General features: G+C 48.8%; 2 long non-coding RNA genes across 2 annotated transcripts; one reads left to right on the top strand and one right to left on the bottom strand.

The window, feature by feature from the left end:
- Positions 1 to 1,438: 1,438 nt before the first annotated feature.
- On the bottom strand, positions 1,439 to 2,698 carry LOC143268497 (uncharacterized). The gene is made up of 2 exons (XR_013044546.1): positions 2,561 to 2,698; positions 1,439 to 1,909 (listed from the first exon to the last, which is right to left on the bottom strand). It is a non-coding gene; the product is annotated as an uncharacterized LOC143268497 (long non-coding RNA).
- A 93-nt stretch (positions 2,699 to 2,791) lies between these two features.
- On the top strand, positions 2,792 to 8,786 carry LOC143268498 (uncharacterized). The gene is made up of 3 exons (XR_013044547.1): positions 2,792 to 2,886; positions 3,481 to 3,617; positions 3,773 to 8,786. It is a non-coding gene; the product is annotated as an uncharacterized LOC143268498 (long non-coding RNA).
- Positions 8,787 to 14,475: the final 5,689 nt, after the last annotated feature.

Here is a 14,475-nt window from a genome sequence, read left to right as displayed (position 1 = left end):
GCTCTGTAGAGTATCTTTGAGGCCATGGTAGAGCTCGGAGCAGAGGGGTTGGGCTCTGAGACCGTTGTATCTTTGAAGATCCCAGCTGAAGAAGGTAAGGGCCTTCAAGCTCATGCAGGTCTGAGCAGCTCTTCTGGCTTCATGAGGTATCACTGTGAGCTCCAAGTCCAAGGAAGGAATATGCCCACTGTGCTGACAGACAGCCTGTGACTACAACATGAGAGGCTGTGCTTCCCCTCACCAGCAAGGCCTTTGCTCACTCCGGAGTGGTGATCTGTGTGGTTACAGCCACCATTTACTGCACACTGGGACATTACAGGCACCAGTTCACTCTGTCCTCATTCAGCTAGGAGCAGGGAGTACTGTGCCCACTCTGGAGTATCCACCTGTCCCTGCATGGGCATGTCTATCCAAAGTGAAGGGTCATGTTGCACTTCGTCCTTACCCTGTCTCAGCTCCATTAATCACTGCAGGCCATCCTGGCCCTGGCAGGAATCTTGAACCCAGAGTCCTGACCCTGGGGTTGATGGGGCTGGCTTTATCTGAGAAGGGAATAGGCTGGAGCCATGGTACCCATCACAAGACTTGAGGCTTGACGGTCCTCCACATGGCTTCAGAGAAGTGGTTTCAGACCCCTCTTTGAGGGTATCTGGTACAAGCTAACGCAAGGGCAGGGTGCTCTGGGTGCCGATGGAAGCAGCTTACATTCAGTACCTAGGGTGGTCTCAAGTCCATGGCAAATCCTTGACACGTCGCTTTCACCATGTTTTTTATTTTGTATTTCTATTTTTTTAACTTGTGAGGGCATCATTGCAGAAACCTAGTACCTAGCTCAGGAGCACTGGGTTTGTAGAGGGTAGCACATATTTTAACACGGAAAACATCAAACCCCTGGGCTTCCAATGCAGCCAGGGCTATGTACGGCATTCCTTGGACTGGCGTGAGACTGGCGTGCAGAACCAGTGTTGGGGATTTAGTTGGTGCAATCAGCGAGTACAGAGTCATCTTACCTTGAATTCTGGCTCTACCTTTTGTTGGCTAAATGGTGGACTCTTCTGTGCCTCAGTTTCCCCACCTGCAATTGGGCCTTTCCCTGAGCATCCCTGTGAGGGTTACTTTGGGGAACCTGTATGAGGAGCCGCATAGTGGTGCTGGCCCTGGAAGGCACCTGGAGTCACCCCGGGTGACCTTCAGTCTGCCTACTCTGGCCCTGCTCCGGGGTGCTATCCTGGGTCAGAGAAGACTAAGGTCTTAGGGACTGTTGGATGTGTCTTCTTGAACAACCCCACAATCTGACAACAGCTGAATGGGAGGAGTCCCCCTGAGGAGCAGTGGCTGAGGCCTCAGGGTTGGAGGAGGTAGGGTGGGGGAGGGAGGCTGAGTGGGTTCTGTTTTTTTATGGTAAATTATGAACCATTCCAAACATAAAGAGCCCACATCCACACCCACTGCTCAGATTCTTCACAGAGTGACGCGAGTTTTGGGTTTTACAACATGAAATAAACACTAGATCTGGCTGGGTTCCCTGGTGTTCGTTCAAGCTTCCTCTCCCCCCACTACAGGAGGGGGCACCTGTGGAGTGGTTGTCTGTCTGTCCTTCATGCCGTCCGTGTGTGCAGGGTGATTCATATGTTCACAAACACCGGAGTCCTTTGCACACACCCTTTTGTCCTTTGCCTTTCGGCTTCACACGTCTTCCTTGATTGAGGAGACAGTCACATGAGATAGCCTCAGCTGTTTGAAGCTGTACGCTAAGAGGCATTTGGCCCCAGGCCCTCCTCTGGCAGCCACCAGGCTGCCTGTGTGTCTCACTGGATTCCTCTTCCAGGCATACAGTGAAGATGGAGTCACTACCTAGTGTCCGCAGAGTCCACAAGTGTGACCAGCTGATCCAGGCTATCCACAGGCCCTGCTGGAAGGGGTCCCAGGTTACATAGTTCCCTGGTGGGCTCGCTGAGCCCCCGGAGTACAATGCCAGGACTTTTTTGAGGGGCCTCTTTTTCCCTCCTCCCAGCTCCCCAGAATGGGTGGAGTGACCAGATACTGCAGAACAGACCACCCAGAGGTGAGTGTCAAGACAGCTTACTCATTAATTCTCTTCCTCTGTGGCTGACTGGTCTCAGCTGGGCAGTTCTGCTCACTGTGGTTTTCAACCTTCCTAATGCTGTGACCACTTAATACAGTTCCTCAGGTTGTGGTAAGCCCCAACCATGAAATTATTTTTTTTGCTACTTCATATCTATAATTTTTCTACTGTTATACATCTTATTGTGAATATCTGCTATGTGACCCCAAAGCGGTCATGACCCACAGGTCATCTTACGTAGGAAGACACAAGGGACGCAAGGTGGCCACTCCAGCAGAGTAGCTAGCCCCTTACATTGTGGCCCCAACCTTCCAAAGCAGGAAGGTGAAGCAGCTGGGACCCCCTAAGTCCCAGATCCAGATGTCAGCTCGTGTCTCTCCTGGTTAGGTGAGTTATAAGTCTACTCAGAGCCAGTGTGGGTGGGGCTCACACTAGAGTGTGGCCACAGGGGCCATGGTTGAGCACAGCACCTACCTGAGTGTCTTTGCTGAGCCAGGGGTGTGCGTCTGCTTCCTGGGATACTGTCAAGGCCAAGTCCAAACATTTTCTGTTGGATGCTCCCAGCAAGTCAGAGGCCTCTACTCCCAGCTTCCATGTGTGAACCCTGAGTTCCCATCAGTGCAGAATCCCACAGTATGTGGCCACAGTTGGCATTCCCTCCTGAAGGTGGTGAGTTCTGGTATTACTATGGCAACAAATGACCTGAGCTTGGTGGCCTGAAACAAGGCCAAGGGCTTCTTCAGTTCTGGTGGTCCTGAGTCAGGATGGCCCTCCTGGGCTGAGATGCCCTTGAAGATGCGGTAGAGAACACTTCCTTTCCTCCTTTCTCTCCCACCCTCTAGATAATATTGCTAGCTATACCAAATGGGCTAACGGTCCCTTCCTCCATCCAAAGAACCAGACCTTTCATCCTCTGACCCCTGCTTCCCTCTCATGAGAGCCTTTCTGGATTATCTAGAGTCAGCTCCTCACCACATCTGCAAGCACCCCTTGCCGTGAAATGTTACAATCATCTATAGCCCCTGGGGATCAGGCGTGGGCATTTCATGGGTTGGGGGGCAGGATGGCTTTGCTGGCCATGAAAGGTAGATAGCTCATCAGGATGGTTTGTTCCCCTCTTTTCTATATTGGGGTGCTTCGAGTTTCACCGTCTACCTCTGGGATGCTGTGTATGCTCCATGCATACTCTTGTTGGCTCTGTGGATGACAGTGTGCCTATGGTCAGCTTTGTCCTTCCGTTTATTGTTTTGTTTGTTTTTTGAGACATGATCTTATCCGACAGTTCAGGCTGACTTTATAATTTGTGACACTCCTGCCTCAGCCTCTTGAGTGCTGGGATTATAAATATGTGTCATTGTGCCTCCTAGTTTCTTTGTCCTGTTTTTATGCATCAGGTGACCGAATGCAGCATCTCCAGCTGTGTGTGGGAAGGAGGCTAACAATGGGACTGTTAGCAGAGGAGGAGCCCATTTGCAGACCTTGTGTCCAGGCTGATGACCCTAGGGAGCCATGCCTCCCGAAGCATCCAGGAGTAAGAAAGGAGGTGGAGAGCTGGGTGGAGGGAGAGCGGCCTGGTGGGCACTGTGGCTTAGGCACACAGCCAGGCTGCAACCATGCGGATGGGCACCAAGTTGTACCTCTTTTTCTTCTTGCTTCCTACCCCCTACCTGACCTCCTGTTGTCCAGCTCCATCCTCAGAGGCCACCAAGGGCATCCTGTGGTAGGGGCTCCACTCCCAGGATGGGGAGCGGACTGCCTCAGCTGACCATACCCTGGAGAAACAGGCACAAGTGCCAGCAGGTATCCTAAGAACAGTTCTGCTTTAGAGAATGCCCATGTGTGGCTGCATTCCTGCTGAGCTGTGCCTGGCCTGGCTCCAGAGAGCAGCACCTAGCCCTAATCCATCTTTTGTTTAGCAGACACCTTTTGTTTCCCTTGTTGCCCTCTGTGTGAATCTTGTCTGGGAGTTTCCCAAGGATACAAAGGCCTCTGCAAAACTTGATTCAGGAAAACCGTGGTGCCCCAGAAATTGAGGAATTTGCACTTGGCATTATATTGTTGGGAGCTCATTTCAGGTTGTTTTGAGCATATGGAAATGAACTGGCTAACCTGTAATAGAGAGAAATAAAACTGCCCTAGGTGGAGGGAAAGGCTTCAGTCCTTCTAGGCTGGATCCCCCTGTAACCATGAAAGGCTAGATTCATTCTTAAGATGCCTCTGAGTCTTCATTCCATGCGTCCGTGTGAACCCACATACCTGTGCTGCGATACACAACGACACCCATATCTTTCTTTGGTGCTTGCTTTTTGTATTTTAGATGTGGTGTTTCCCCCCTCACCCCAAGACAGTGGAAATGCACTTTTAAAAATGGTGTGTAGCAGGAAAGGGGGTGTGTATGGATATGAGAGGGGATGTGCTAAACATGTAACACAATTTATATAGGTATGAAACCTTACAATAAATTAAACATTCTTGTGTGTGTGCATGTTACATATGATAAAATATATACACCATAAGATTTACTTTTTCATTTCTGAGACAGGTCTTATGTAGCTCAGGCTGGCCTTGGAATCCTGATCTCCCTGCCGCTACTTTGCAAGTGCTGAGGTTATAGGGCCTCCACCACACTGGCTAGATCTGCCATTGTGTATGCATATATGAATATAGTGGTCAGAGGACAATCTTGGCGTTGGTCCTCACCTTCCACCTTGTTCTCTGCTGTGTATTCAAGGTTAGCTGGCCCATGAGCTTCTAGGGACTCTCCTGCCTCAGACCCCCATCTCCCATTTCCTGTAGGGAAGTTGGGATTACAGATACTCACGTTGTAACTCTGGCTTTCAGGCAGGTTCTGGCACAGCAAACTCAGGTTTTTCATGCTTACACGGCAAGTGTCTTTACCCACTGAGCCATCTCCCCAGCCCCAGATTTACTTTGTCCAAGCACATAAATCCATAGGGTCAGGCAATTCACAATGCTGTGTAATTGGTCTCTAGGAGGCTTCATCTTCCAAATCTACTTAATCACACTCCCTGGGGCTGTTTCCAACTTGAGGCTGGGGACTCCCAATGTGTCTGTCCTTGTGACCTGGCCTTCCTTAGAGGGTGTAAGCCAGGTTCTAAGAGTGTGCACCCTAAGTGAACCGATGTGTAGTGTTTTTGTGGTAGAACCCCAGAAGTTACACTGCATCTCTCCTGCATGCTGGGTATGTCTAGACCATCCCAGAGGTCAGCTTGGCTCCTAGTGGAGGACACAGACATCAACATTTGACAGAAGGAATTACACCATGGGAAAAGCATGGCCTCTTCCAAGAGGAGATCTCTAGACTATTCAGCAGCAGTTTCTATCTTGTTCAGGAACATGCCACTCTACTTTCTGTGAATCTGATGACTGTGGGAGCCCACAGAGGCTTCCTAGTGAGAACTTACTCGGGGCAGAGAATCTGAGCTTGCTTTATCCAGCAGGGTTGCATAATGGGATGATTTGGTCATGGGCGTGTTTACCAGGTATTTGGAAGGGTCTACACTTGGCTGTACAATGTGCTTTGATTTTTGCAAGGGGGAGGTCTTTTGCCTCTCCCCTTGGCATATTATAAAAAGCCCTTTTCAATAAAGGATGAGACTGTTGGGTATTGACTCAGGCCCTCCCAAAGCTATGCTGTGTTTCTATCTTTCTTGTCATTGTCTAGGTCTATCTTTCTATCTGATATTTTCTTATCCCTCTCTCCTCCACCTAAGGACCCTTCAAAAGGTGGGACCTGGACTCCCACAGATGGTGCCCAATGTGGGGCTTAGGTACAGAGGATAAAAGAGAGGGGGTACCACAGGTTAAGGGGGCATGCCTGGTAATGAATTAAGTTGAGGTAATGATATTCTATTCTTTGGGACTAAAATTGTAAATATTAAGCAGAATAGTTCAAGTTAGGCTGCAACAAGTATCTCTCTCTGTCTCTGTTTCTCTCTCTTTCTCTCAATCTTTATCTATCTACTAAGTTAGGCCTAAAAGTGTAATGTAAGTAAGTCACAGATTTTGAGAAACGTAGGTTTAGGTATAGGGATATAGTGAAGGTATAATAGAAACTGAAAGTAGAGTAGATTTTCCCTAGCACGTGACCTGGGACACAGAAAGCAGCATCTGGGACCGAGCAGCTACTGTGGACTTGGTGGTCTGAGAGAGCAGCTTCAGAAGCCCCCACCACAAGCACAAGCAGCAATGGGAGCAGCAGCTGCCCCAGCCAGGTAGCTGCAGCTGAGACCTGTGGGGCTTCATAGCATCACAGGTGGCAGATGCTGAGAGCCAGCAGCGGGGTTCTGCATGCTTTCTACCATGAGGATCCACAGTGAGGAGAGCTCAGTCAGCCAGAGTGCTTGTAAGAGCTGGACTGACATGCCTAGAGGCTGTGCCCAACCTTGACAAGCCGAGCAGAGATGCTACGGGAGAGGCGAAGGCAAACAGTGGTGTTGACTTGGAGAGTAGCAGAGACTTTGGACCCCAGCAGCCAGAGTAGGTCTGTCACTGGGAGCCAGAGTCCCCTGCAGCCAGAACCTAGTGAGGGATGCCCACTAGGGAGTGTGGGTGGAGAGCCGAGAGGGCCGCTAGAGGGTGAGTGCAGGGCACTGTGGCTGCTGTACAAGAGACAAAGCCTTCAGAGAAAGATGCCTGTGGGGTGCACACCAGGAAGGCCAGGGAGCAAGTGCCTCTGAGTTTGAGTGCATTCTGGGGATATCAGGGTTCCTGTGGAAACAGAACAGTATCCCCCTAGGGCAGAACCATGGCAGAGGTAGTGCTGCAGACCCAGAGGAGACTGTTGGCTGACAGAATGCCCAGTGAGATGCTGGAACCTAGAGCAGCCTGAGCTCCCAACGGCAGGATGTGGCTGAGCCATGGAGTTGCCCTGGGAGTGACATTCAGCTGTGTAAGCAGGGCAGTGCATGGAAGACCCTCGGCAAAGCAGGTAACAGAGCCAGGGTGCAGTGACCATGACTGGTTGAGGCTGGGTCTCCTCCTGGACCCAAGGTGTTGTTTGAAAGCCATAGGTCATAGCAGTGGGGTGGCATTCAGCCATGCAGCCACTTAAGAAATGGGATGGACAGGAGTGGTGCAATTGCAATGGGACACTTGATTTCACCTATGCATATATACTTTATTAACTGTGGTGACTCACAAACTGTTTGTGTAGAAATGAAAATGTTTTGTGCAGAAATGGAGTTTGGGTTTTTCCTACCCAAGCTCAAGATGCAGCTTAAAAAATTATAAAGAAAAGGGCAAGTTAATATTCTTCAGTCTCTTTAATTAAAATTTTTTTTCTCATCCCTTGAGTGGATTAATGTTAACTTGTGTTAATGTATCTTTTGTTTTGTTAGCAAGAAATGCAAAAGTTCTATTAAGAAATTGCTCTTTTGGATGTTTGCTAAAGTTTTTGAAGTATAAATAGTTCTATTAAGAGTTTGCTTTTGGATGTAAGTTTGTGAGAATTGTAATTGTGTATAGTAATATTCATTCAAGAATTATGTTAATGATGATGTTAAGGAGTTCTTAGGTTTGATGAAGTTGCATCAGGAGTTTACTGATTTATTTGATGTAGTTGCATCAGGAGTTTATTGATTTAAAAAAGGGCATGGTGCAGCTAAGACTGCTGTAGTCATCTTAGACCCATTCAAAAAGGCCATTCCATCTTTATCATCCTCTACTCCTTTACTGGGAGGTGTGGCAGTCATAGGGAGCAGGAGTATTGCTGTGATTATTCCAGTTATCTGCAAGCTCTTATTGGGAACCTAATCCAGAGCTTCATAGAGTTAAGCTCTGCACCCTCCCCTGACAGAGGCTGGTAGTAAGAGATGGGTAAGTCCTTTTTGCTAGCTGTCAACTTAAGACAGAGTACACTTGACAGATAGTATATCTCAAAGATGGGTAAGGCTGTCTAGTGAAGAAGGTGACCTAAGACAGGCACAGTCCATCTGAGGGATCTGAGGGGCCCTTTATATTATTATTAAGAAGGGGGATCTGTGGGAGCCCACAGAGGCTTCCTAGTGAGAACTTACTCAGGGGCAGAAAATCTGAGCTTGCTTTACCCAGCAGGGTTGCATAATGGGATGATTTGGTCATGGGTATGTTTACCAGATATTTGAAAGGATCTACACTTGACTTTACAGTGTGCTTTGATTTTGCAAGGGGGACGCGGCTGTTGGGTATTGACCTAGGCCCTCCCAAAGCTATCCTGTGTTTCTGTTTTTCTTCTTATCATCTAGGTCTATCTTTCTATCTGATATTTCTTATCTCTTTCTCCTCCACCTAAGGACCCTTCAAAAGGTGGGATCTGGACTCTCACAGATGACTCTGAGGACCTTGTGTCCATGAGATCAGACAGCATCTGCCCTTTGTGCCTGGTTTGTAACACTCAACACTGTACCCTCAAGGTCTATTTGTGATGTGGCAAATGGTGGGTATTCCTTCCTTTCAAGGCTGATTAACATTTCATTGGCCCTGCTGGTGGGTACCTGTGTGGACCCACTCTCAAACCTGTGACAGGGAGTGGCCTGACTTCCAGCCTTCATAGTTCCTATAGCATCTTCTCAGTGTTCAGTTTGGGTTCCTTAGCCCCATTATAGGAACTACTGTGTAATCCATTGGCTTCTACATTTTGCCTTCTCAGGCATTTTGAACCCTCTTGAACCCTTTGTAGTCATTCTGTAACCTAAACACACACCCCTCCCCCCACCTGTTGTATTATGTATACTATGTTATCTGAGATTTAATATTAGTAATTAAGGTTAGAATAAAAGAACCCATGTTGCACTGCCCAGGATTACCAAGGAAAGAGGGAGTGTCTAGCAAATTGCGGCCATTGAGACTGCTGTGCTATGTGAATTTATTGTTATTTAATAAATTCTGACATTTTGGAAATATGAAAATGTGTTTGCCTAAGTTTCTAACATAGTGTGCTCACAACATCCCTGTGGAGCAAGATTCAGGGCTGGCATGGCTCAGGCCAAGAATGAGCAGGGTCTAAGGAATGAGTGGCCACAGTTATGGTCACCGGCCTAGTCCGTTCCTCTCCTATTTCCTTCTTCCTGGTGGACATGGGGTGAGCTTGTTGGAAACCCTGGGAATTACACTGACTGTGCAGATGGATTTGAGGAGATGAAAAACTTTCAGATCTTTAACAAGGAGAGCTTACCTGTGCTGGGATTACCCTTGTGGGTCATGGATCGTGGGTCTGTGTCACCTCAGAAGAGGATGGGGCCCTGAGAGGGACAGCTGTGGGTGTGGGGCTGCAGTCTGGGCAGAAGATGGTTGGAGCTCTTTCTCTTGGAGAGGTTCAGGAAGCAAGAGTGGTGGTAGCTAATGCAGAGCAGCTGGGTCTGGGGCAGCTTCTGGAGCAGTTGTCCGTCACAGCTCGCTGGGGTGGTTCTCCCCGCTGTGCCCCACCCTGAGCTCTGTGCAGGTCAGGGTGACTCTTCCAAAGGAGGAAGAGGAAGTCTAGGTCAGAGGAAGCAGGGTTTGGTGTGGGTGGAAAGAGAAGCCAACATTTCTCTCTGGTCTATCAGCCACCAGCATGTAATGAAACCATTAGGAAGGTACCCTGGATTAGGCAGGGCTTACTCTTCACACCTCTGCTCATCTCGTAGTGCCTTCCTGTACCTCCCAGGACTTTCAAGGATCAACTCCAGCATGGGTTAGCCACCCTTGCCTTTCATCCCAGTGTCTTCCTCAAGGACTTTGCTGCACTGGCCAAACTTGCCAGGATGATGCTCGCCGCTACCAAGGTTCTACCTACATCCTTCTCTCATTTTCACGGTGGACCCCTAGGAAGCCATCCTGGAGCCTCCCTGCTTTTCTCCTCCCAGGCATTCTACTTCTTTGGTTTCATTTTTACTTGCTGGGTGTCAGTGACTCATTGAGGGTACGGAGGGAGAAGTCATAGGCTCAGGCACACTCATGCATGCACATACAAGCACAGATGTGTATACATTACCTAGGCTGACACATGCACACAAGCATACACATTTGCATCTCTTTCTGTTTCTCTTCCTCTGTCTCTCTCTTACACACACACACACACACACACACACACACACACACACACACACATGCACACGCACACATTCCTGCATCCAGCTGGTGACAAGTTTCATAGCTCCCTCTTCCTGGTGCCTTCCTCTGCCCATCCAAGCTTTGACTCTGGTTTTGGTCTCCTGGGTGATCATAATCCATGTGCACTGTGGTGGCTGGTGGCTGTGTGTCATTTTGGTTTTCATAGATCTAGCTCAGGGACAGTCCAGGTATAGAAGAAGCTGTTTCCTGAGAGGCCACCGAACACAGACAAAAGACTGAGTCACAGGCTTTGGAGTCTGATGGCATGATGTAGGTGAGCTGAGTGTGCAGGTGAGCTGAGTCCAGGTGAGCAGTAGGCACCAGGGCCATTTTATTGCTTACTCTGTAAAGGACTGGATGAAGGGTAAAGCAGAGACCCTCTTCAGTCTCCTCACTCACCTGTGCACAGAACACAGTGTGTGGGAGCCACAAGTGCTACAAACATCCAGGACAGACACCTGTCACATCTCTGCTGTGTTGCCAAGAATAAAATACACATGGGGGCGGGGGCGGGGTGGGAACCAGAAACAAAATAAGTGGTTTCTTTTGGGTGACCCTACACATAGCTAAATGTGAGGGTTTTGCCTTTCTGACTGGAGAGATGGTTGGAGAGCACATGCCAGCACTCTGAGATGGTCAATTTGTGTCCACAGAGTGCCCAGATAACCATTATCTGTGAATGTGTCTTGGAGCAGGTTTCTGAATGAGCTCACTCATGTTTGACTTCATAGGCTGAGTGAAATAGACACCCTTCCCTGAGTGGCCTCACCCAGCCGCCTGAGGGCCCGAGGGCCTGACTGGCATAAAAGGCTGAGCAAGGTAATGCCCCTCCCTGCTTTTCCCTGGCCCGGGCATCATCACTTGTCACAGCAACAAAAGTACCTGACAAATACAACTGAAAGAAGAAGAAGAAGGTTTAATTCCGGGTCAGTTTGAGGGTATAGTCCATCCTGGGTGGGAGCCATGGTGGCGGGAGTGTGAAGTGGCCAGCTGCATCGCACCTGCCGCCAGGAAGCAGAGGGAGATGAAGGCTGGTGTTCAGTTCACTTTCTCCTTTTTATTCAGGCCTGGACACCAGCCCGTGGGACGGTGCTCCTCATACTGTGTGGAGCATGCGTGTCCTCTGCTGTGAAACTTCTCTGTCTCCTCAAACACCCTCATAGATACTCAGAGGTTTGTCTCCTGGGTGACTCCAGATACCATCCAATCAGGGGACTGGACTTGCCTGGGAGCTCCCAGGCTCAGATCTCTGGGTCTCCAGCTTGAGGAAAACGGCCCTGCCTTCTCATCACCACCAGATGCCATTGCCTTTTAAGGGCTAAGTAGTTTTCCTTCTTCATCACTTTCTTTTTAATATTCTAAAAGATCTTTTTATATATTACGATTTTCAATTTTGTTTTTTGCCCTATTCTGGTTTGTTTTTTAAAAAATCATCTTATTTTATTATTATTAATTTTTAAATAGATGCCTGTTTATTTTCTAATGAGAGAAAGAAGGGGTGTGGATTTGGGAGGGCAGGGAAGTGGGAAGGGTCTGGAAGGAGTCGGGGGAGGGGAAACTGTAATCACAATATATTGTGTAAAAGAAAAAAATCTACTTTCAATAAAAAGTTACATTGTGTATGTGTGTGTGCGTGCACATGTGCCTCTGTGTGGGTGTGTGTGCGCGTGCGTGCATGCGTGCGTGTGTGCGTGTGTGCGTGTGTGCGTGTGTGTGTGTGTGTGTGTGTGTGTGTGTGTGTGTGTGTGTGTGTGTGTATAGGTCAGCGGACAACTTGTTGTAGTAATTTTTTTACCATGTGGATCCCAGGGATAGACCTCAAGTGGCCAGGTGTCTTGGTCACTGTTCTATTGCTGTGAAGAGACACCATGACCACAGCAACTCTTACAAAAGTGAGCATTTAATTGTTTCTTGCTAACAGTTTCAGAGGCTTAGTCCATTCTCATCATGGCAGGGAGCATGGCAGACATGTGCTGAAGTAGTTGAGAGCTACATCCTGATCCACAGGCAGGTGGTGGGGGAAAATATACACCTAGCATGGTCTTTTGAAACCTCAAAACCCACCCCCAGTGACACACTTCCTCCATCAGGGCCATACCCATATAATCCTATAGGGACCATTCTTATTCAAACCACCACACCAGGCTTGTTGGCAAATACCGCTATGCACCGAGCCATCTTGTCAGCTCAAGATGGTGTGTTCTTCCAACATTTCCCCAGGGATGGCATCAGATTTGTGGACCTGGAGTTACAGATGGTTGTGAGCTGCCTGACATGGGTGCTGGGAACTGAACTTGGGTTCTCTGGAAGAGCAGCAAGTGTTCTTAACCACTGAGCCTTTTCTCCAGATGCAGTTTTCGATTCTTCAGCCTTTGCGTGGCTTACGAATGCTTCCCCCGCTTAGCACGCCGCCTACTCCCTGGGCTCACCGCTTCCTTTGCTGCGCACTAGCTCTTTATTTTGACTCTGTCTCATTTGCCTTTGCTTCTGTTGCTGCCTCTGGTTTCAGGGTCTTCTCCAGGAGCTGACTCTTTGTGCTAAACCTCTAATTGTGTGTCAGCTCCTGCTGGTTCCATTTTTTCAGACCTCAGACTAACACTACTACACGACCCGGCAACACATTTACATCCCATGACATTAATGTAATGGTAACACTGTTTGGTTAATGGCGATACATTTCACAAAGAGTAAAACGTTGCTTTCCCCTTCTGTATAATGACATTAAGTAGCAAATAAACACCATGACAAGTTGGGATGCCTTGAAAGGGAGCAGACACTTTCTGTATTGTCAGTGGTATTCTGTTTAAAGAGCAGGGGTCTTGCTGTTTCATTTTGCAGGGGACTCTGCAAAGCCTGTACCAGCTGCAGGCCATTCTTTCTAGGCTTTGCATCCCCACATGCACTCTCCAGAGAGTCTGCTGTGCTCTGCCAACTGACAGGAGCTAGTCACTTGTGGGAGATTGGAGCTAAGAGCTTCCATCCTGCAAGGGGAAACAAACAACTTGAGATGTCCCATTCCATTTCGCTATCAGGTAAACAATGAAGTGAGGAGTAATTCTTATAAGGACGTCCCATGCAGTGTATGGGACACACGCTCAATGACTGCGTGTTGTTTAGCTGAAATTCAAGTGCAACTGTGTCTCCTGTCATTCATCAGTCTTCCTCCCCACCCCCACCGCCCTCCTTCTTCCTCAGTTCATCCCTTTCCTTCTTGCCTACTGGCCTGCCTACCTCTAATCATAGTACCCCTTCCTCAGGCCTGGCCCAGAGCCCACCATCTCCAGCCACACCTGTGCCTGCCCTACGCCCTTCCCTCCTGGCCTCGGGTGACAGCCACCATTTCTGCTGTTTTTAGTTGCATTTTTTTTTCTGTCATAAGAGCAATACTCGTTCATTACTGAAAAATCACAGGCTACAGATAAGCAGTAAGAGAAAAGGAAGAAAACAGTCAGAATCCCACCCACACAGAGAGGAGGACTGTGCCTACCTCGGGTAGATTTTTCTAGAGCTGTGTGTGTGTGTGTGTGTGTGTGTGTGTGTGTGTGTGTGTGTGTACTCATCTTTGCAGATATTTAAAAAGGAACATTAAACCAAGCACCCCAATCCAGACTCATTTGCTCTGGGGGTCTCCTGAAGGAGGAGCAGGTCCTCAGCCCCCCCCCCATGGGGAGGAACCAAGTTAAACCCTAGGAGTGGGGGATGACAAGCCTTGGTCAAAGGCCCTTCCAACCCTGGGGCTGCTGTGACAGGGTTGCCACAGTTGGGATAGGGTGGTGGTGGTCCTGCGGCTTTGGCTGGCTAATGGACCCATCTCACCATGTCCTTACATGGTCTTTCCTCTGTGTGCCTCTATCCTAATCTTAGGAGGACTGGATGAGGGCCCGCCCTAATGACCTCATTTTAACTTAATTCACTTCTTTCTAGGCCTCATCTCCAAATAAGGTCATGTTCTAATTGCAGGAGGTGAGGCCTTCAGTGTAGGAATGTAGAAGGTAACAGTTCAGGCCTGACCATCCTGGCTGGACACACTGGGCCTCGCTGTCTTCATCCAGAAAATGGGCTGCAATTATGTTCTTCAAGGTGACGAACCAGTAGGCCTCCGGAAGCGTTGTTTTTATGCCCACTCCTGAATAAATCCCCTCATGAGTGTCTCTAGCACATAGGCAAGGAGGGGGCCTGGCCTTTTGGTACCCACTGCCTACTCCTTTACCCATCTACATACTTTGTTTCCTTTAGGTCAACCCTAGAGCAGAGCGGCTGGGTGGAAATGGAGATGCCAGCTGCCCTGTGAGCCCAGG

This window comes from Peromyscus maniculatus, chromosome 14, assembly GCF_049852395.1.
Source record: "Peromyscus maniculatus bairdii isolate BWxNUB_F1_BW_parent chromosome 14, HU_Pman_BW_mat_3.1, whole genome shotgun sequence".
Taxonomy (NCBI): Eukaryota; Metazoa; Chordata; class Mammalia; order Rodentia; family Cricetidae; genus Peromyscus; species Peromyscus maniculatus.
Note: the sequence above shows the minus strand (reverse complement) of the source record. Positions and strands in the feature narration are given on the sequence as shown.